Consider the following 22,838-nt stretch of genomic DNA (forward strand, 5'->3'; position numbering starts at 1 on the left):
AAAAGAACCAGAAAGCTCGCCTTCATGCATATTGTTCGCCTCCAGCGTTTTCAGGTAAACATTATGGTTGCATACACTGCAGTTGCTGGGAAGGGTGAGAAACCGTCAGGGATCTTTGAATGCTATCACACTCCACTCTTAAATGCGAATATTAATGAGCTGAGAGCCAATTTTCATGGTACCTATTTTTTAATGCAAGGGAAACTTTGCTAGTCAGAGTGTGTAATCATGAAGTGGTATCGCGGAAAACGCTGTGGAACATTTTTTTGTCAGAATTTTTTCATCTGCATAAAGGATGTAGTCTTTCACTGGCAGCTTGTTGGCAGCGGTGGTAGGTGAGCGCGATGGTGATTATACGCCGGCATTAGAGGGAGGCAGACGACCAGTGCGGCCGTAAGTGTGACAAAGTATTTTGTCTAACAACTCGACGTTCCTGCGATTCATGTTTTCCGAAGTCTTAAGTACTTTTGCGGTAATAGCTACGTGTTTCCAATGTTTCCTGCACAATTGCTTTGGTATTTAAACAGTCAAAGCGAAACCAATCGGATTGAAAACGAAACGGCGATTTTACACGTGATACGCAGTTCAGCGTGTTGCCGTAGCCATGCGTGCGCTTTTGATTTCCGAAGCATAAAATAAAGCGCAAGTGTCTAATACTATAGCAACTGCAATTTTAAGCAATAATTATGTTGTATTAAATAACAGCCGACTTACTTACAGTAATCGCATAGACTACATTCGAAGTACCAAGATTTCATTGCCAGGCCTCGCCACTTACTGGCCTTTGAGATATTCTTTGCCAATTTTAAATTATAATCGCTAGTTCAATCCCGAACAGCGTGTCTGTTTCTATCGCCATAAATCATGATCAGTTCATTTCCATCAACGTCCCACAACACTTTCTGACCAGTTGTCCTTCAAGCGTCCTCCAAGTTTTTATGCGAAGCATATTACGAGAGCTCAACCCAGCTCCTCAGGCGCGGCGGTGTCGCCTTCAATACCACGTGACACCGTGACGTCACGACAGAGGAGAAGTGGCTTTGGCTCAACTCTTGCAAGATGGGCTGGGTGGGAATCGAACAAGGATCTCCGGAGTGTGAGACGGAGACGCTACCACTGAGCCACGAGTACGATGCTTCAAAGCGGTACAAAAGCGCCTCTAGTGAATGCGGTGTTGCCTCAGGCGTGCGACGCTTGCTCAGGCGCACATTTCGTTGCCGCGCCGAACGCTGCGTTGCTCGACGCTCACCGCGTCCAATGCGGGGCGCGTAGTTGCTGTGCCGTAGCCCATTGTCTTACACCCCTTGGCGGGTCGACGGGAACGCTGTCGCGTTCCACTCTTGAAGGCAAAGCAGAGTAACGCATGAGTTGTTTCTTCGTCTAGCCGAACCAAATATAGCCAAGCAACAGCAGTTCACCAGGCTAAACAGTGGTTCAACAATTAAAATAAAGGCTAGTATGCTTCGCATCCTGGGCTTAACCTAAGCTAAGCCACAGCCATTTTTTTGTTCGTGCTTCCATTCGACATCGAGGGAAACCACGAGGGAGAATATGGAGGTCTACTATATCAGGAAAAAAGGGTCGCGTTGCGTAAGCAGGCCATCGTTAAATTTGCATGAGAGTGAACTTGAATTTTTAGCCGCCTCATAGTGTAACATTAGATTACAGGGTTTTGAGTTTTTTGCCTGTGCACTGTTAATGACGCCATTGATGGGAGAGCACGTGGCTATGGGTTGTGTACATAAGTTTGTGTAAGCTTCGAATGAAGTTAGTTGTGAGATCAGCGCTGTCCTGTGTGTTCCTGCCTTCTGTCTTCATCATATTGCGCTGCCCCTTCAAGATGTTTAGCTGTTGTAGAGGTGAAGGGTCGACCGTCACGGCATCATGGCCATTTCTCTATGATGGGTTGTACAAAAAGCGATTACCGTAGTCGAATGCGAAAATGTATATACAGATAAAACTGAAAATAACAGTGGCTATACTTGGCTACAAATCTGTTTTGCTCTTTTTTGTGTTTGGCTACATTTGGGCTACAGTTTCTGTAGCTTTGGGCTACTCCACGTTGTCCGACCTGGCAACACTGCTGCCGACCCCCTCCGCAGCAAGGCGCACCGACACAGCGAGACGGTGACGCGCGCCAGCTGCACGCACGGACCGCCGGCAACGTCGCCGCGAGCGCCGGCCACGGCGGGGTCGTCTCCGCGGCCGGACGGCGACGATCGCGTCCTTTCGAGCACCGAGGTCGCGAGAGGCTGAGACAAAGGCGGTAAACTGCTGCTGCAACTCGTTTTACCGGCTGCGTCAGGAACGAGCGTCTTCGTAGAAATTACACTAAACATGACGACGTTTATTAGGAATAGACGGGACAGGTGCGGCGAACAACTTAATTTTCTCAAGGCGGTCAATTACGCATACACACACATACATACCTACATACATACATACGTACAGTCGACCAAAAAAGTTTACGGACCAAGAGACCTGACAAAAAGTGGAATATCTCCGCAGCCTCCAAATGCAGCCTCGTATTCCCATTTCCAGCCTTTACTGGTATACGCAAACAACATTGTGATGTACGGTTTTACTGGCAACTTTCAAAGGCAGCTCGTATATTTAGCATTTTCTGAGACCCCGTGGTCCGTAAACTTTTTTGGTCGACTGTACGTACGTAAATACATACATACATACATACATACATACATACATACATACATACATACATACATACATACATACATACATACATACATACATACATACATACATACATACGTACGTACGTACGTACACACACACGTATATATATATATATATATATATATATATATATATGTGTGTGTGTGTGTGTGTGTGTGTGTGTGTGTGTGTGTGTGTGTGTGTGTGTGTGTGTGTGTGTGTAGCGGTTACCCCGAGCAGCAGCGTATTATTCTCATCCTATGGATACTCCTCACCTCCTCACCTAACATGAAAAATATTGCCGAATGCCGCATCACCGACGCTTAGAGAAACATTGATGTGCTATGTTTCCATACAGCAATTTTCTCCATTTTATTTTATTTTAATGTAATCCGGCTGTTTTAACCGAAGTGCATCGGTGAACCGAAACTAAGCAAAGTTTAGCATCGCGCTATAACTTATTAGACGGTATTCTAACAGTACGCGGGTGCACCAAGATTTCTGGCACTTTTATCGCGCCGTGTGTGGCCCGTGATGACATCGCACAGATGCCGCTACGCTGCCCGTAAAGAGCCGCGCCAGTAAAATGACATCACTTTTAGGATTTTAGCCATGATAGTTTTGCAATTTTTGTATTTAATGATCTGGTGAACGTTAAGTTTCGTGATCTTTGTTCGTGCACAACTGCCCTTCTAGCAGTTCTGGAGAATTTAGTCAAGAACATAAGACGTGTTCTGACCGACTTCAGTGATTGCACAGTGTCGCAATGTAACCAGCACATGCGGCACTGACAAGCTTACAGCCTGCGTGTACCCAAACACACGCGGAGCCCCACGGCCACGACGACGGCAAAAATGGCACTGTGGTGTTCGCGCAATTGCTATCGCAATAAAGCGCTGACGCCACTCCGTGTAAACGACCGTGCAAACGAACACGCACTTAGTATAAAAAATAAGCACAGTGCGCATTTCGGCGCGAATTTTTCTGCAGTTGACTGCGAACCACGGCGGCGTGAGCTACAAATTTTGGGAAAAAGCAGGAACGCTGTCGCACATGAGATGTTACATTTTTTTTTAATGAAGCAAGAAGCAAACAAGTGTGCCAGTGACACATCGATATCTCTGTGTACATATATCCGTCTGAGATTCGGTATACCTGTAATGTTTTCAATGCTATGTGAAGAGTCTTCTAGCGCGCTGGCGCTGGCAGGAGTACCGGGTTTACAGGGCGGTCATTTTTTAGGTTTTTTAGAATTTTTAAAAATTGCCTGCTGCAGAAAAAAACAATAGCTGTCCTTGATCTTGAAAACTCAGAGTGGCGGTCATTACTTGCACAACAAATCGAAACACATATTCGACTAGGTAACAAAAATCCGCTAATTATCTTTTGAATTATTTTCGGCACATATTGCAAACTATGAATCCTAGCCTGTGAGCTTGTAAGGCGTATACACTTCGAATGAATTTCCAGGATGTGCCAGTTTCTAGATATGCGCCATGAAACTTATTGTAAAACTGCACCGTTGTTCCACTTACTTCTTTAACGCAACGCTCTTTTATACATTGAAGCGCAAAAGTAACTGGAAAGCCAGTGTATTCCGCTTCTCACTTTGCTAAATAATATTTTGAAATTGGTGTAATCCTGCAAATTCATTTCAAGTCGATTCGTCTTGCAAGCTCACCGTCTACAATTTGTAAATTGCACTATGTACGGTAAACTGCTTAATTAGGAGGTTAATTAGTGTATTTTCGTTTGATGATTATGTGTCTCATTGTTTTGTGCTATAGTATTGTTACGTAGGAAGACGCAGACGACAAGCTATGTACAAATATATTTACAAGGAAAATACGCTGCGCTTGGCCAAGAGGCAACAGCCCGCGCTAGCTCCTAAATCGTCGTCGTCGTCTTCACACTGCTGGCCTTTCGTGATCGCACATATTGTGCCGTAGCACTACCCCCGGCTGCAAAAGCGCCGTCCCGGAGCGACTAAAGATCGGACTCGGAAGCAGTGTAGTAGGCCTTGAGCCTACTGACGTGTACGACATCACTAGATGCCACAGGAGAGGACGAGCTTGAGCCCACAGGAGCAATTTCGTAAGTCACAGGCGTCACCTGGCGCAGCACGCGGTAGGGCCCTGTGTATCGCGAAAGAAGCTTCTCGGAAAGTCCGACGTGACGAGAGGGCGACCACCGGAGCACGAGCGCACCAGGTGAAAACTGTACGTCACGATGGCGGGCGTTGTACTGACACTGCTGAGTGGTCTGTGAGGCCGTAAGTCGAGCACGGGCAAGCTGGCGTGCATGGTCGGCGAGGGCGATGGCGTCGCGCGCATACTCTCTTGTTGAGACCGCAGCAGGAGGAAGTGCCGTGTCTAGGGGCAAGGTAGGTTCGCGACCGTACAGTAGAAAAAAGGGAGAAAATCCGGCGGTGTCGTGCCGGGAAGAATTGTACGCAAATGTTACGCAAGGAAGGGCAATGTCCCAGTCATGGTGGTCCTTGGAAACGTACTTGGCCAGCATATCGGTAAGAGTACGGTTTAACCGCTCTGTCAGGCCATTGGTTTGAGGATGGTATGAAGTAGTAAGTTTGTGTTGAATGGAGCAGGAATGCACAATGTCAGCGATAACTTTCGAGATGAAGTTTCGACCACGGTCAGTAAGCAGCTGTCGCGGGGCGCCATGAAGCAAGATAATATCACGCAAGAGAAAGTCCGCGACGTCAGTGGCGCAGCTGGTAGGCAGAGCCCGAGTGATAGCGTATCGGGCGGCGTAATCAGTCGCGACGGCTACCCATTTGTTCCCAGAGGATAACGTGGGAAAGGGACCGAGCAGGTCTAATCCAACACGAAAGAACGGTTCCACAGGGACGGTGATCGGCTGGAGATGACCGGCAGGTAGCACCTGAGGTGTCTTCCGACGCTGGCAGGGATCACAGGCAGCAACATAGCGTCGAACGGAGCGAGCGAGACCAGGCCAATAGAAGCGGCGGCGGATGCGGTCGTACGTGCGGGTTACCCCAAGATGTCCTGCAGTGGGTGCGTCATGCATCTCAAAGAGCACAGTCTGTCGTAGATGTTTTGGCACGACAAGAAGAAGATCAGGGCCATCAGGGAGGAAGCTCCTTCGGTACAGAATGCCGCCCTGGAGGACATATCGGCGAACGGATGCGTCGGTAGGTGTAGAGCGCAGACGCTCGATGAGTACTCGCAGCGATAGGTCTCGGTACTGCTCATCGGCGATGTTAGCAAAGGCAGACACAGAGAAAATGCCGTCGGCGGTACTACTGTCGGCGTCGTCAGGCTCGTCTACCGGGTAGCGAGACAGGCAGTCAGCGTCCTTGTGTAGTCGGCCAGATTTGTAGGTGACAGAGAACGAATATTCTTGGAGGCGTAAGGCCCAGCGACCAAGTCTTCCTGAAGGGTCTTTCAATGAGCATAACCAACAAAGCGCGTGATGGTCTGTGACAACGGAAAAGGATCGGCCATATAAGTATGGGCGGAATTTCGCAACTGCCCAAACTAGGGCCAGACACTCACGCTCAGTGATGGAATAGGTGCGCTCCGCGGGTGAGAGGAGCCTGCTGGCGTAAGCGATAACACGGTCGTGGCCACGCTGGCATTGTGCCAGTACTGCTCCAATTCCGTGACCGCTGGCATCAGTACGGACTTCGGTAGTCGCAGAAGGATCGAAATGGGCCAGAACGGGAGGCGTTGTGAGAATGTCGATTAGATGAAAGAATGCAGAGGCTTGTCGTCAGCAGTGCGCCATTCAGATGGGTTGCGGAAACGTGGTGGGTAAGAAGATGCGGGACGGGGCGAAATTGAAGAAGCCGGGCGGGTATCAGGGCGATGGGCCGAGCAGATGGTGTGAAGACCCATGTTGTCAAACTCCTGGCGGACAACTGCCTGGATCAGTGAGACCGTGACTGCAGATGTGGTGGTGGGACTGGAGTCGAAGGCAGCCGGATAGGCGGCCTCGATCTCACGCCGGACGATCCTGGTAACATCGGCAGTGTTGTTGGGACGAGGAGCGTCGGCACAGGAAGATGTCGCTGGGGTGTTGGGCAGACGGGCAAACTGCTGGTCAATACGTCGGCTTTTGGCGAGTTCCAGGCGGCGGCACTCTTTTATAACAGCATCCACCGTGGCTATGTTGTTGCAAACGAGCAAGTTGAAGGCGTCATCGGCAATGCCTTTGAGGATGTGGGAAACCTTGTCTGACTCAGTCATGTGGGTGTCAACTTTGCGGCACAGAGCCAAGACGTCCTGAATGTACGTGACATAGGGCTCTGTTGACGTCTGCACATGGCCGGAAAGCGCCTTCTGCGCGGCAAGTTTTTGACCGTAGGGGTTGCCGAACAAGTCTCGAAGCTGTGTCTTAAGTGAATCCCAACTGGTGAGCTCATCTTCGTGCGTGCGATACCAAACTCGAGGTGTGCCACCGAGGTAAAAGACTACGTTGGCGAGCATAATAGTAGGGTCCCACCGGTTATTGCGGCTGACGTGTTCATAGAGGCTGATCCAGTCATCGACGTCTTCCCCATCGTGGCCCGAGAATACGCCAGGATCACGGGTAGCGGGGAGAGTGATGTAGGTCGTCGAAGTGGCAGCAGGTGTCGGAGCCGGTGGAGTCGGGTTGGCGTCGCCGGGAGCCATGAAGGTAGGCTCGAGGTACCGTCCACTGCGAAGCTCCGTGACGAGGTACAGGGAACGTCCACCTCTACCAAATATGTTACGTAGGAAGACGCAGACGACAAGCTATGTACAAATATATTTACAAGGAAAATACGCTGCGCTTGGCCAAGAGGCAACAGCCCGCGCTAGCTCCTAAATCGTCGTCGTCGTCTTCACACTGCTGGCCTTTCGTGATCGCACATATTGTGCCGTAGCAGTATTGTTCGCCTCTTGGAATATTCTAGGTCAAGGACAAGAATTATGCTGTCTGCGACAGGCTATTTTTAAAAATTTCACCAAACTTAAAGATGATCACACTGTATGTCTCTTGCTCCGCCTTCAGAACGCACCTGTCCCATCGTTTCCTACTATTTGTCGTCCTTCCTAGTGTCGTTGCTACAAGATGAAACTGTACCGACTCTCAAACGGCACTCTCAAACGGTAGCAGGCCTTCATCAGGTATCGCATAGCATTAAGAGAGTTGCGAGTAGGCATAACGTTCAGGTTGTCTTCTCGGCGCCTTGCAAGCTGTCTAAGCTTTGTGCCATGAACCGAGAGAAACGCCCAGCTTGTTCAATCCAGCATCAGAAGAAGTTCACTGAATGCAGGACACGTGACGTCTACCAAATCCCTCTAAGCTGTGGTGGCAGCGATATTGGACAAGCAGGTCGATGTTTCAATGAGCGTGCAATGGAACATAGTCGTAATCTGCGCAACAATGTAGGCAGTTTCGTTGCAGAGCATTGCAGAGACTGCATTAATTGCGACCCTCAGTTTGACAAAACTAAATTTTTGAAGTTTGGAAAAGACAGGTTCGAGCGGGAAATTGTGGAATCCTATTTCAGCAAGAAAGAGGGAAACACATGCGTCAGCAGGCCGTCCATTGTGCCTATAGTGACAAGGAGACTACTTTGTTATAAGCTTTCATTTAGGCCTCATGTTAGAGTAATTTTATGCGGTTTTTGCGTCTGTCTTCCTTTTATTTAACTAGTTTTTAGTTTGTTAGCGATTTTCTAGTGGCTCTTAAGCTTTTGTTTCATTTTTTTTTTGACGCAGACGCTGTTCTTTAGACCTTTATCGTTAAACTCTTCTGTCCATTTCATTGTTCGTCACGTGGTTCATTTTTCGCGCGGTCACATGTTTTATCAATTTTTTAGGTAAGCGACTATTAGAGATTTTAGTTTTGACGCAGACGCTGTACTTAGACGCCTCTTTCATGCTTTTTCCGTGTTATTCGTTGGTCATTATTCCCGTAGTAATGCGGGTTTTATCACTGACTGGGCCTTAGGCGTTTCAAGTGTGTTATGTTGTGGATAGTTTGATAGTGAAGTGTAGACGGTACTTTTTATGCCTTTTTTGGTCGCCGTTGGCTTGGAAAAGACTATACTAGATCAATTGCCTCCCGTGCTGATCCACGTGTGGTTCTTGTTTGCTCATTCGATGTGCCAGATATGATTTCTGAGTGGTCGATAGATTGCTGTTTATTCTAAAGTTTCTTGCTTGACTCGGCGTGAACAACCTACGTAAGGCAGGCTTGTTGCGGAATTAAACGTAGTTGTGAGTGGCGCCGGTCCTATCGTTTGTGTTCTTCTCCTTGAGTCCTGGTCTTCTGCGCCTTGCCTTCACTACTTCAAGCATTAACCAACTAGCCCAAGAAATAGTTTTACTTGTTCTTTGAGTGTAGCTTGTTTTTGAGGGCACAAGTTCGCCCAATAAAACGCTAGTTTCGTCTTTCTCAGTTTGGCTTCTTCCTTCACCGTCATTACCACGTGACTTCTGGTGAAGGTGCTGGGTGGGTTTGTGTATCGAACGCCCCCGCAAAGCCACGATCAAAGCCCGAAGCCCGAGTACAAAACCAACATCGCCAAAGACCAATGTGCTAGCCGCAGACTGCAAGGGCTGCCCCCAGAGCATGGACTTCTACCTGAGACGACAAAGAAGATCGTGGTCAAAACAAACCCAACGGCTGCCCCAACGTCCCCCGTTATTTTGCAAAAAACACGGACCCACCAACCTTCCATGGAGCAGCTACTGAAGACCCGGAATCCTGGCTGGAGACCTACGAACGATTCGCGACTTTCAACAAATGGGACTCCGACGACAAGCTACGGCATGTATACTTCGCCTTAGAAGACACCGCCAGAACGTAGTTTGAGAACCAGGAGTCAACGATGACAACATGGGACCTCTTCCGTAGCGGATTCCTGCGCACCTTTACGGGCGTCGTGCGCAAGGAAAGGGCCGAAGCTATGGTGGACGCCCGAGTGCAGCTACCTAACGAGAACTTTGCCATCTTTACGGAAGAAATGAGCCGTCTTTTCCGCCACGCCGACCCGGATATGCCCGAGGTAAAGAAAGACCGCCTACTCATGCCTGGTGTGAAGGAAGAACTTTTCGGCGCAATGATACGAAGCCCACCGAAAACCATAGAAGACCTTCTTCGCGAGGCCACCAGCATCGAGAAGACACTCGAAATGTGGAACCGGCAATTCAACTGCCTCACGAACTCTACCAACTACGCAGGAATTCAATCACTAGCCACGGGCAATCTACGTGATACCATCAGGGCCATTGTGTGCGAAAAACTGCGCAAGCTCTTGCCTTCGTCGCAGCTGCAATTGGCCTCGATCGCAGAGATCGTGAAAGAAGAGGTGCACCGATCGCTTGAAGCTCCTGATGTGCAACCGCAATTACCGCAGCCCCCGCCAGAAGCGAGGACATACGCCGCCGTCAAGGTCCCCCTCCGCGACCGCGTCAGGGCCCTCTAACGACGCAATTCCGTCGTCCGCCGCCGCCAGGACACCCACCCGTCGCCCAGCGCACCTACGCGAGGGAGACGGACATTGGGCGAGCCGCCGACCACCGCCCGCTCTGCAATCATTGCGGAGAAGCCGGCCAGGATGAGGTTTGAGAACTGGGAGTCGACCATGACAACGTGGGACCTGTTCCATAGCGCCTTCCTGCGAACCTTTACGAGCATTTTCCGTAAGGAAAGGGCCGAAGCTATGCTAAAAGCCTGAGTACAACCACTCAACGAAAAGATGACGATCTTCACCGAATATATGACGCGCCTATTCCACCACGCCGACCACAAAATGTCCGAGGAGAAAAAGCTTCGCCTACTCATGCGTGGCTTCAAGCAAGAACTTTTCGCCGGAATGATACCAAATCTCCTGAAAACCGTCAAATAGTTACTTCCCGAGGCCATAAACACCGAGAACACTCTGGCAAGGCGGAACCGGCAATATAACCGCCGCGCAAGCCCAGCAAACTACGACGAATTTCAATCATTGGCCACCGACGGCCGTCGCGAGACCATTAGAGCGGTCATGCGAGAGGAACTTCAGAGGATGTTCCCTAGATCGTAGCCTCAGGTTGCGTCGGTCTCGGACGTCTTGAGAGAGGAAATCCAGCGGTCACTGGAACATCCCGAAGGCCTGCCGAAATCGCCACAGGCGCTGCCTGAAGAGATCGCCTACGCCGCCGTCTCCCGCCGTCAAAGTAACACTCCGCGCCCGCGCCAGAGCGCTGTAATCTGCCGTCCGCCGCCGTCAGCCACCGCCGCAGCCGCCAGCTCGCCCACCCGTCGTCCAGCGAAGCTATCGAAGAAAGACAGTCGTCTGGCGCGCCCCTGCCCACCGCCTGCTTTGTTACCACTGCAGAGAAGCGGGTCACGTCTACCGCCGATGCACATACCGGGAGATGGGACTGCGAGCGCTCACCATTAACACACCGGGACAACAGATTGGCGAACGACCTCGCGATATCGCCGACTACCTCGCCGCCACTCAGTGGAGCCCTCGACAACCGCCCCGTTCACCCTCACCAGACCGCTACCTGTCGCCGCAGCACCGACCATACACTAGCCCAATCCGGGGCTGGTCTGCGAGCTCACATCCAGAAAACCAAAAGCAGCAACCTATGGAGATGCGGTTGCTGTTTCGCGAACTGATGAAGATCCTCCACCGCCTACGAAGACGCCTAAGAGACCATCTCGACGATATAACAACGAAACGCCGACGTCCCGACGAAGTCTGGAATCAAAGAATACGCCGACGAAAGACGACCTGACGACTCCACATACCAGCCAATGGTCAACGCGACACAGCATGATCCGACGCCAAGACCTAACTGTAACTCAAGACAAAGAACCACAGACCTCGACATGCTTCTCGATGGCCACGCAGTCACTGCCGTAGTGGACACAGTCCATGTTTACTCCGTAATGAGTGGACACATCGCCGCCCATTTGAAGAAAGTTAAAACTGCAATGGAAGGTCCTCAAATTCGGACCACTGGAGGACACCTCATTGTGCCTACTGGAATCTGCACGGCAAGAATTACCATTCATAACCGGACCTACCCCGCCACCTTCTTTATCCTCCAACATTGTTCACCAGACGTCATTCTAGGCATGGACTTCCTGAACGAACACGGCGCAATCATCGACCTGAAGTCGAAATCGACAAGGCTGTCGCAAGATCAAGCGATACTGCTGGAGAGCTCTCGTAGTCACCACGCTTTCAGTGTGCTCGAAGATGAAGTGAGCATCCCGCCGCGCTCCAGCATTATTATTTCAGTCGGCACCAAAACACCCGCTGACGTGGACGGCGTCATTGAGGGCGACCAACATCCCCTGCTCGACCGTGAAAATTGCGTCGCAAGAGGGATCGCTTGACTCCACAGTTGTAAAGCGGAAGTGATGCTAACCAGCTGCAGCCAAGAATTCAAGCACATCAGCAAGGGCACGACAAACGTGTCATCATGATCATCATCACCAGCCTGGTTACGCCCACTGCAGGGCAAAGGCCTCTTCCATACTTCTCCAACAACCCCGGTCATGTACTAATTCTGGCCATGCCGTCCCTGCAAACTTCTTGACCTCATCCGCCCACGTGACTTTCTGCCGCGCCCTGGTACGCTTCCCTTCCCTTGGGATCCAGTCCGTAACCCTTAATGACCATCGGTTATCTTCCCTTCTCATTACATGTCCTGCCCAGGCCCATTTCTTTTTCTTGATTTCAACTAAGATGTCATTAACTCGCGTTTGTTCCCTCACCTAATCTGCTCTTTTCTTATCCCTTAACGTTACACCTATCATTCTTCTTTCCATACCTCGTTGCGTCGTCCTCAATTTGAGTAGAACCCTTTTCGTAAGCCTCCAGGCTTCTGCCCCGTAGGTGAGCACTGGTAAGACACAGCTATTATATACCTTTCTCTTGAGGGATAATGGCAACCTGCTGTTCATGAACTGAGAATGCCTGCCAAACGCACCCCAGCCCATTCTTATTCTTCTGATTATTTCTGTCTCATGATCCGGATCCGCCGTCACTACCTGCCCTAAGTAGATGTATTCCCTTACGACTTCCAGTGCCTCGCTGCCCATTGTAAATTGCGGCTCTCTTCCGAGACTGTTAAACATTACTTTAGTTTTCTGCAGATTAATTTTTAGACCCACTCTTCTGCTTTGCCTCTCCAGGTCAGTGAGCATGCATTGCAATTGGTCCCCTGAGTTACTAAGCAAGGCGATATCATCAGCGAATCGCAAGTTACTAAGGTATTCTCCATTAACTTTTATCCCCAATTCTTCCCAATCCAGGTCTCTGAATACCTCCTGTACACGCTGTGAATAGCATTGGAGAAATCATATCTCCCTGCCTGACGCCTTTCTTTATTGGGATTTTCTTGCTTGCTTTATGGAGGACCACGGTGGCTGTGGAGGCGCTATAGATATCTTTCAGCATTTTTACATACGGCTCGTCTACACCCTAATTCCGTAATGCCTCCATGACTGCTGGGCTTTCGACAGAATCAAACGCTTTCTCGTAATCAATGAAAGCTATACAAACGTGTACAACGTGTACATCACTTTGACAACGTGACAAACGTGTACATCGAGGAACTTGTGGAAACCAACAATGCATTTGTCCTCTCGGAGTCTGCCGCAGCTACTCCGACAACCCTACTTCCCGAACCAGACTTCGACATAAATCCAAATCTCCCCATCAGTAAGCAGCAACAGCTCAGAAGTCTTTTCCGAAGATACAAAGACTGCTCATCGACGTCATAGAAGATTCGACGAACACCAGTCGCAAACCATCGCATAATAACCGAAGAGTGCGCTCGACCACCCGCCAGAGCCCTTACCCAGTTTCGACGCGAGAACGCGAAGCTATAAGACAACAAGTCGACGAAATGGTGTGCGACGACATCATCCAGCCGTTGAAAAGCCCGTGGGCGTCTCCTGTTGTCTTAGCAAAGAAAAAGGACGGAAGCCTACGTTTCTGCGTCGATCAACGTCGACTGTACAAGATCACGAAGCAGGACGTATACCCCCTCCCACGCATAGACGATGCAGTGCATCGGCTCTGCAACGCAAAATACTTCTCGTCGATGGACCTCAAGTCTGGCTACTTCCAAATTGAAGTCTACAAGAGAGATCGTGAAAAGACTGCCTTCGTCACGCCAGACGGCCTCTACGAGTTCAAGGTCATGCCATTTGGGCTATGCTCGGCGCCTGCAACGTTTGAGCGCGTCATGGTCATGGTGTTAGCAAGATTTAAGTGGCAGACGTGTCTTGTTTACTTGGATGACGTCGTTGCCTTCGCCGGAAATTTCGACGATTCCCTTAGGCGGCTTGCAACAGTATTAGAGGCCATCAAGTCATCAGGACTCAATCGGAAGCCCGAAAAGGGCCGCTTCGCTTACGATGAGCTTCTTTTCTAGGCCATGTCATCAGCAAATCTGGAGTACGCCTCCACCCGCAGAAGACAGCTGCCATCGCAAAGTTTCCGCGGCCCACCGACAAGAAGGCAATGGGTAGGTTCCTCGGCATGTGCGCCTACTACAGGCACTTCGTTAAGGACATTTACCGCATCGCTGAGCCGCTAGCTCATCTAACCAAATGTGATGTCGAGTTCGTGTGGGAAACGCCATAGGCTGACGCATTTCAAGAACTCAAATGACGCATGTAGTCGCCGCCGGTACTTGCACACTTCGGCGAAGACGCCGATACCGAAATCCAGACTGATGCCAGCAGCCTAAGCCTCGGTGCCGTCCTAGTCCAGAGGAAAAGCGGACTTGAACGGGTGATATCTTATGCTAGCCGGTCGCTGTCCAAAGCGGAAGGCAATTATTCTAGGACAGAAGAGGAATGCCTTGCCATTGTTTGGGCTACAGCAAAATTCCGTCCTTACCTATATGGCAGGCGATTCAACGTCGTCAGCGACCATCACGCATTGTGTTGGCTAGCTAAATTAAAGGACCTTTCAGGACAGCTGGCGTTGTGGAGCCTCAGACTGCAAGAGTATGATGTCGCGGGAATCTACAAGTCCGGACGAAAACACTCTGACGCCACCTATCTATCCCGCGCCCCCATCAATCAAGAAGACTACGACGACGACGCCTTCCTCGGAATGATAAGCGCGGAAGCCCTCACTAAACAACAATGAGCAGACCCGGAGCTAAAAGGCCTCGCCGAGTATTTAGAAGGGAACACCGACTTTGTTCCTAGGACATTAAAGCGGGGATTATCTTCGTTCACGCTACAAATCAACCTGCTCGCGAAGAACTTCTCGCCAGCCCGCGCCAGCAACCTTGTTCCGCCAGCGCTGCGTCCAGAAATTCTCCACGCCCTACATGACGATCCAACCGCTGGGCACCTGGGGTTCTCCCGGACGCTGTCGAGGGTGCAGGAAAGGTATTACTGGCCGCGTCTCACCGCCGACGTCACCCGTTACGTCAAGACATGCCGAGACTGTCAGCGACGCAAGACACCACCGACAAGGCCAGCAGGATTACTACAGCCGATCGAACCTCTTTGCTGACTATTTCAGCAGATCGGGATTGGATTTGTTCGGGCCGTTTCCGACGTCAAAATCCGGGAATAAAAGGATCGTCGTGGCGACATACTATCTCACCCGCTTCGCTGAAACTGAAGCTCTACCGAAAGGCAGCGCAGCCGAAATGGCGAAATTTTTCGTGGAGAACATCCTGTTGCGACATGGGGCCCCAGAAGTCCTCATCACCGACAGAGGATAGGACTTTACAGCAGAGCTCACCCAATCCATTCTGCAATACAGCCAGACAAGCCACAGGAGGATGACTGCCTAAACTCCACAGACGAATGGTCTCACGGAGCGCCTGAACGAAACCGTCGCCGACATGCTAGCAATGTACGTCGACGTCAAGCACAAGAGCTGGGATGCCGTCCTGCTGTACCTAACGTTCGCTTACAACACGGCGGTGCAAGAAACAACACAGATCATGCCGCTCAAGCTGGTTAACGGCCGGAATCCAACGGCTACTGGCGGCGCTATGCTGCCGCACGTCTGCGACAAAGAGAATCTTGACGTCGCCACCTATCTGCAACGCGCCCAAGAAGCCGACAGCTCGCCCGCCGGCGGATCAATAAGCAACAGAGGACCGAGAGGCGACACTACAACCTTCGACGACGCTACTTCGAGTACCAGCCTGGCAACCGTGTTTGGGTTTGGACCCCTATACGCCATACTTATTTATACCATATTTATTTATTATTTATACTATATATATATTTATTTATATTTATACTATATTTATACTATATTTATTATTTATACCATATTTATTTCAAGGGAACTTTCCATGTCTCAATAATTTCTCTCGTCGTATTCGAGTGCTGATTGCCGTGTTATAGTTTGTTACCGAAGCTTTCCACTCAAGTCTAAACATTTTAAGGCAGTTTGTCGTGTGCGTATCATGGCCACGCACGCTTATATCGCCTTAAACTGGCTGTTTTAACTACTACACGCAGAGACAAAGCAACAGCGCGCGCATTAGATCCCATAGATGAGATGAATATTTACAATTATTGTTAAGGTTTTAATTATATTCGAGTGCTGATTGCTGTGCTATCGTGTGCGTATCATAGCCACGCACGCTTATATCGCCTTCCGTTTCTCTACCACGGGTGCGCTTTAAAACCACGGCGCTGCAATTCTGCTTTCCTTTCCTTCATTCTTCTCCGCCCTTAAACTGGCTCTCTTCACTACTACACGCAGAGACAAAGCAATAACGCGCGCATTAGATCCCATAGATGAGATGAATATTTACAATTATTATTAGGGTTTTAATTATATTCGAGTGCTGATTGCTGTGCTATCGTGTGCGTATCATAGCCACGCACGCTTATATCGCCTTCCGTTTCTCTACCACGGGTGCGCTTTAAAACCACGGCGCTGCAATTCTGCTTTCCTTTCCTTGATTCTTCTCCGCCCTTAAACTGGCTGTCTTCACTAATACACGCAGAGACAAAGCAACAACGCGCGCATGCGATCCCATAGATGAGATGAATACATATATATATAGAAAATTATCAGCCATAGCTCTCGTTGTATCCTTTCTTTTTTTTGTACTTTCGAAAGTAGTCCTCTTAGGGTTATTATAATTACACAAAGGTATTTCGCCCTCGTCAGCAGCAGTCCTTGAGATAGCTATTTTGGCGGCTAGCTCCCCACGCTATGCGTGCCGCCCTCGCACCTTTTTAAGCTTTTCCTAGACGCTAGAGCTATACTATTGTGTCCGCGCAACCTTGAGCGATCGGAAATCGCGTTTCCCCCTCTTCGCCGGCGGAGAAGGGAGGCTTCGTTCCGGCTGCGAAGTCCCCCCCCCCCCCACATCTCAGTAAGGTGCCTGGTGGTGGTCTCGTGCTGACGATGCTCTCTCGGTGAGCGCATATTTCCCCCCTCATCTTTTAAGAGGTTCAATACTTACAAGCATTTGTCTCGCAAACCATATTTATTTCAAGGGAACTTTCCATGTCTCAATAATTTCTCTCGTCGTATTCGAGTGCTGATTGCCGTGTTATAGTTTGTTACGGAAGCTTTCCCCTCAAGTCTAAATATTTTAAGGCAGTTTGTCGTGTGCGTATCATGGCCACGCACGCTTATATCGCCTTAAACTGGCTCTTTTAACTACTACACGCAGAGACAAAGAAACAGCGCGCGCATTAGATCCCATAGATGAGATGAATATTTACAATTATTATTAGGGTTATAATTATATTCGAATGCTGATTGCTGTGCTATCGTTTGTTAACGAAGATTTCCCTCAAGTCTAACTATTTTGAGGCAGTTTTTTCGTGTGCGTATCATAGCCACGCACGCTTATATCGCCTTCCGTTTCTCTACCACGGGTGCGCTTTAAAACCACGGCGCTGCAATTCTGCTTTCCTTTCCTTGATTCTTCTCCGCCCTTAAACTGGCTCTCTTCACTAATACACGCAGAGACAATGCAACAACGCGCGCATGCGATCCCATAGATGAGATGAATACATATATATATAGAAAATTATCAGCCATAGCTCTCGTAGTATCCTTTCTTTTTTTTGTTCTTTCGAAAGTAGTCCTATTAGGGTTATTATAATTACACGAAGGTATTTCGCCCTCGTCAGCAGCAGTCCTTGAGATAGCTATTCTGGCGGCTAGCTCCCCACGCTATGCGTGCCGCCCTCACAGATAGTTCAAGTGGCTGAGGAGTTCTACAGAGATTTATATAGTACCAGTGGCACCCACGACGATCGAGGAAGAGAGAATAGCCTATAGGAATTTGAAATCCCGCAGGTAACGCCAGAAGAAGTAAAGAAAGCCTTAGGAGCTATGGAAAGGGGGAAGGCAGCTGGGGAGGATCAGGTAACAGCAGATTTGTTGAAGGATGGTGGTCAGATTGTTCTAGAGAAACTGGCCACCCTGTATACGCAATGCCTCATAACTTCGAGAGTACCGGAATCTTGGAAGAACGCTAACATAATCCTAATCCATAAGAAAGGGGACGCCAAAGACTTGAAAAATTATAGACAGATCAGCTTACTGTCCGTCGCCTACAAAGTATTTACTAAGGTAATCGCAAATAGAATCAGGAACACCTTAGACTTCTGTCAACCAAAGGACCAGGCAGGGTTCCGTAAAGGCTACTCAACAATAGACCATATTCACACTATCAATCAGGTGGTAGAAAAATGTGCAGAATATAACCAACCCTTATATATAGCTTTCATTGATTACGAAAAAGCGTTTGATTCAGTCGAAACCTCAGCAGTCATGGAGGCATTACGGAATCAGGGTGTAGATGAGCCATATGTAAAAATACCGGAAGATATCTATAGCGGCTCGACAACCACCGTAGTCCTCCACAAAGAAAGCAACAAAATCCCAATAAAGAAAGGCGTCAGACAGGGAGATACGATCTCTCCAATGCTATTCACTGCATGTTTACAGGAGGTATTCAGAGACCTGGAGTGGGAAGAATGGCGGATAAAAGTTGATGGAGAATACCTTAGCAACTTGCGATGCGCTGATGATATTGCCTTGCTTAGTAACTCAGGAGACCAATTGCAATGCATGCTCACTGACCTGGAGAGGCAAAGCAAAAGGGTGGGTCTGAAAATTAATCTGCAGAAAACTAAAGTAATGTTTAACAGTCTCGGAAGAGAACAGCAGTTTACGATAGGTAACGAGGCACTGGAATTTGTAAGGGAATACATCTACTTAGGGCAGGTAGTGACCACGGATCCGGATCACGACACTGAAATAACCAGAAGAATAAGAATAGGCTGGGGTGCGTTTGGCAGGCATTCTCAAATCATGAACAGCAGGTTGCCACTATCCCTCAAAAGGAAAGTGTATAACAGCTGTGTGTTACCAGCACTCACATATGGGGCAGAAACCTGGAGACTTACGAAAAGGGTTCTGCTCAAATTGAGGACGACGCAACGAGCTATGGAAAGAAGAATGATCGGTGTAACGCTAAGGGATAAGAAAAGAGCAGATTTGGTGAGGCAACAAACGCGGGTAAATGACATCTTAGTTGAAATAAATAAAAAGAAATGGACATGGGCCGGACATCTAATGAGGAGGGGAGATAACCGATGGTCATTAAGGGTTACGGACTGGATTCCGAGGGAAGGGAAGCGAAGCAGGGGGCGGCAGAAAGTTGGGTGGGCGGATGACATTAAGACGTTTGCAGGGACAACATGGCCACAATTAGTACATGACCGGGGTAGTTGGAGAAGTATGGGAGAGGCCTTTGCCCTGCAGTGGGCGTAACTAGGCTGATGATGATGATGATGATGATGACGCCGACGAGGACTGAGTGAGAAGCTTTTACGCCGCTATTTCGGACCACACAAGATAATCCGAAGCATTGGCACACTCGACTATGGGGTCGTGCCTGACGGCATTTCGCCATAAAGAAAGGAATACTATAACGAGAGCGGACACTCCGCGATAAGTGGCAACAGGATATACGCCCCGCTATAGTATTAACGCCGACCGTTTGGTGCCGTGAGCATCATCCAAAAAACGATGAATTGAGATTAACAAAAAATTGTTTAAATTTTTATTCTTTCCCGGCAAAAATAAAAATATCTGCGTATAAATTAAATTAAACTTTGCGGCTTACTTCCGTTGCCTAGCGACAGGCGAATCAGCGAATGACGAGCCATATATTTGCGTCATTCGTCAGACACACTGCCGAAGCGAAAGAGACCGGCCGCGCATCTAAGCGTTGGCCTGTTCGGTCACCTGTCTGCCCGTTTTTCTACTTTTGGATTTAGCGTGGTTTGGTAGGCTTCAGGTGAATTCTTGCGTTCCTCCAGAACTTCGACATGGCACCGCTGCACTATTGGACTATGGCAAGGTGAGAAATTTCGTGCGACAGTCTGCGGCGCATTTCAAGCGATTGGGCTTAAGGCACGGCACTTAGTCTAGGCTTGTGACGCAGTTAACGAGAAACAGCGCGGCCGTCGTGGCGCAGTTAATTTGAATGAATGAATAATATTGGGAGATGTTTGCGATGGTTTCTATCTGCCCCAATACTACTTTAACTTATTTCGGTAGTTTTTGGGCACGCTAGTCGCACAGGGTGCTGTGACGCAGTTTTGAGTGAACCGAATTTTACTGCGACACGTTTTGGCGCTTTCTCGGATCCCCAACATTATTGAAACTAATTTCGTTAGTTTTTGGGGTACTGTTCAAGCGCAGTGAGGGCACCTGGGGCTCTGACGCGGTAAGCGAAACGCTCTCCCGTGGTGCGCAGCTTCGCGCTTTAATGCACTGACAAGTTCCTCGCGCTTTCTCTCACGCCCAACATTGTTGAAAATTGTTTTCGGTACTTTTTTGTTATTTATGAGGCACGCTCGCTGCGTCTGTCATGACGCAGCGAAAAGTAGCTTGGTCATGGTGACAGTTAGTTTGGTGCGTACTGAATATAATTGCGACTAGTTTGTTACAACTACGGCCCCGAAACAATTTCAGCGTTGTTTTCGTACTCGCGCTTTTCGAAAACGCGACGAGCAACTGTCAAGTGATAACACGGAAGTGTGTTGCTTGCGCCGGCACTCGAAAATTCTGTCTTCTGAACGGCACCCACGCATTTGTCTTGAGTGTGAGTAAAAGGGATTCTGCGAGCGACCAGCATGGTCTTGTTGAGAGCCTGTGTTGTGGCCGCCTCTGTGTATTCGTAGCGTACTATCGCGTCGGTTCTAGCCAAGTTCTGGAAATGCGCAGTAGCCCGTGTATTCGTGATGATAAGGTGCAGGAAATAAGGCCTGGGAAGAAAGGAATGCTGGGAAATAGAATGCTTTTGTTGTATGTGCGGTATTGTTTGGGGAGAGGGGGGATTAGTCAGGTATTTTTTACGTAGAGTGTTTAAAGCGAACTGCTTTTGTTTGTAATGCCATCCATTCACCACGTTCGCACGCTTCGCCTGACACACATTATTCTTGCATGTTAATACCAAATTGATGCTTGCTTGTATTTTAATTTTTTCAGCTGGCGTCGTCTGGTGGAGCTTCGTACGAGGACTGCTGCTGCTTCGTGCCACATCGTTGGATGAATGCACAAAAAGCCCGCAAGGAGCATTTATATAGAATAAAATAACCATTTCCTCATTTCACAACGCGTCTTGCGTCTTTATGAAATTGAACGTTGCACATATTCGATGGAGGCTTGTAAAGATCGTTCGCAATCAATTTTAGTTAATACTAAAATGATTTAGCACGAAGACCGCGCGCGGTTAAGCTGTAGAAGCAAAAAAAAAACCAGCGGAACCGGCGTGACGCGTACCAGGTAGTATTGAAAACGCGTGCGCGCAACACCGTAAGTGTGGTTCAGGTATTAACGCTGACGGTTTGGTGCGCTGCACTCAATTGGGCCGCTATCTGGGCTCTATAGGAGTGTCGGCTCTTGTTGCATTCCTTTCTCTATGGTTTCGCTCTCACAGCGGCGCCGCTCAGGACCTGACGTAGATCATGCTGTGCGACTTAAGCCGTTCCACCAGCGCTAATGAACTTTGGGGACGTCGCATATCTGAACTTTGCACTTTCGTTTGGACTATATCACCTTAGACTTTGTTGCTTTGTTGTTTTGTTATTTTGTTTAACAAGTGTCCTTTTTGTTTCACCTCCCGGTATGTTCGTAGCATCGGGACGATGCCTTTTGAGAGGGGGGCATTGACACGTGAATTCGTTTATCTTTTACGGGTGACAGCTTTTACCGTCTAAGAAATCGCTCAGCGCAGGACATGTCTACATGTATCGGAAGTTTCTAGAATGTTATCGATGCTTTTGTCCGGTTCCTCGCCATTGTTGCTCGGAGCAGGAGTACTGACGGGAGTGGGTATGGGGATTTGCGCGGGAGGCGCGACCTTTCTCAGTTCGCGTACCTCTTGGGTTAGCTGTTGTACAAGGCTCCTGAGCATGGCGTTCTCACGTTTTATTTCTGCAATAATCTCATTGTCTATGTCCTTTGTGACTTGCGGTTCTGAGGCAGTTACTCCGTAGACCCCGCGCCTTGGCGCACCCTTGACCGCGTCTGCCCAGCTCACCTTTTCTGGGAGGGCCTGGATGGATCTGGACCTGGCTCGGCCCGGTCCTGGGGTGCGACTGCGAGCTCTGCTCCTCGACTGGCTGTGCTGGCGGGAACGAGGGGTCCCGGTAGCCACAACACAACACCAGAAAAAATTCTCCTTCCTAAAGGCGCCACTTTGGCTTGCGTTGTTGATTCCGAGCCTCTCTGTGTCGTTCTGCCATCTGCAAATTTTATGTATGCTTTTTTATTATATATATGTATGAAATGTGTGTACACACAATATATATATATATAAGAAACTTCATTGCAGGTCCGGCGAGGACGCGAACTCGTCGCGCACCCGGGTAGTCCCACGTCGGAACCGGCAGGTCTAGCCCACCGGCCCAGTCGCGGGCACGCCGGACGGCCAGGATATGCTTTTCTAGAGCGGGGCTACGCAGAAGCGAGTCCTACTTCTTGATGAACTCGGGGTATGTCGACCCGCACGCCCAGAGCATGTGCGCTTGAGTGGAGGTCTGCCCGCAGGAGGGGTAGGCGTCGTCGCGATCCTTGACGACAAGACAAGAAACACCAGAGCCACCCTAGGACTAGACTTGGAGAAAGCATTCGACAACGTCGCTTACGAGTCGATCCTTAAACAAGC

At 49.2% G+C, this 22,838-nt stretch overlaps 1 protein-coding gene across 1 annotated transcript in view; it reads right to left on the minus strand.

Moving 5' to 3' along the window:
* The window catches only part of LOC135914796 (uncharacterized), a 77,865-nt gene extending 55,523 nt beyond the window's left edge, over positions 1–22,342 (minus strand). Inside the window, exon 1 of the mRNA XM_070538308.1 lies at positions 22,212–22,342. The gene's annotated coding sequence lies outside the window, so the exon portion shown is untranslated. The remainder of the gene's footprint in view (positions 1–22,211) is intronic.
* Positions 22,343–22,838: the final 496 nt, after the last annotated feature.

This window comes from Dermacentor albipictus, chromosome 5 (assembly GCF_038994185.2).
Source record: "Dermacentor albipictus isolate Rhodes 1998 colony chromosome 5, USDA_Dalb.pri_finalv2, whole genome shotgun sequence".
Taxonomy (NCBI): domain Eukaryota; kingdom Metazoa; phylum Arthropoda; class Arachnida; order Ixodida; family Ixodidae; genus Dermacentor; species Dermacentor albipictus.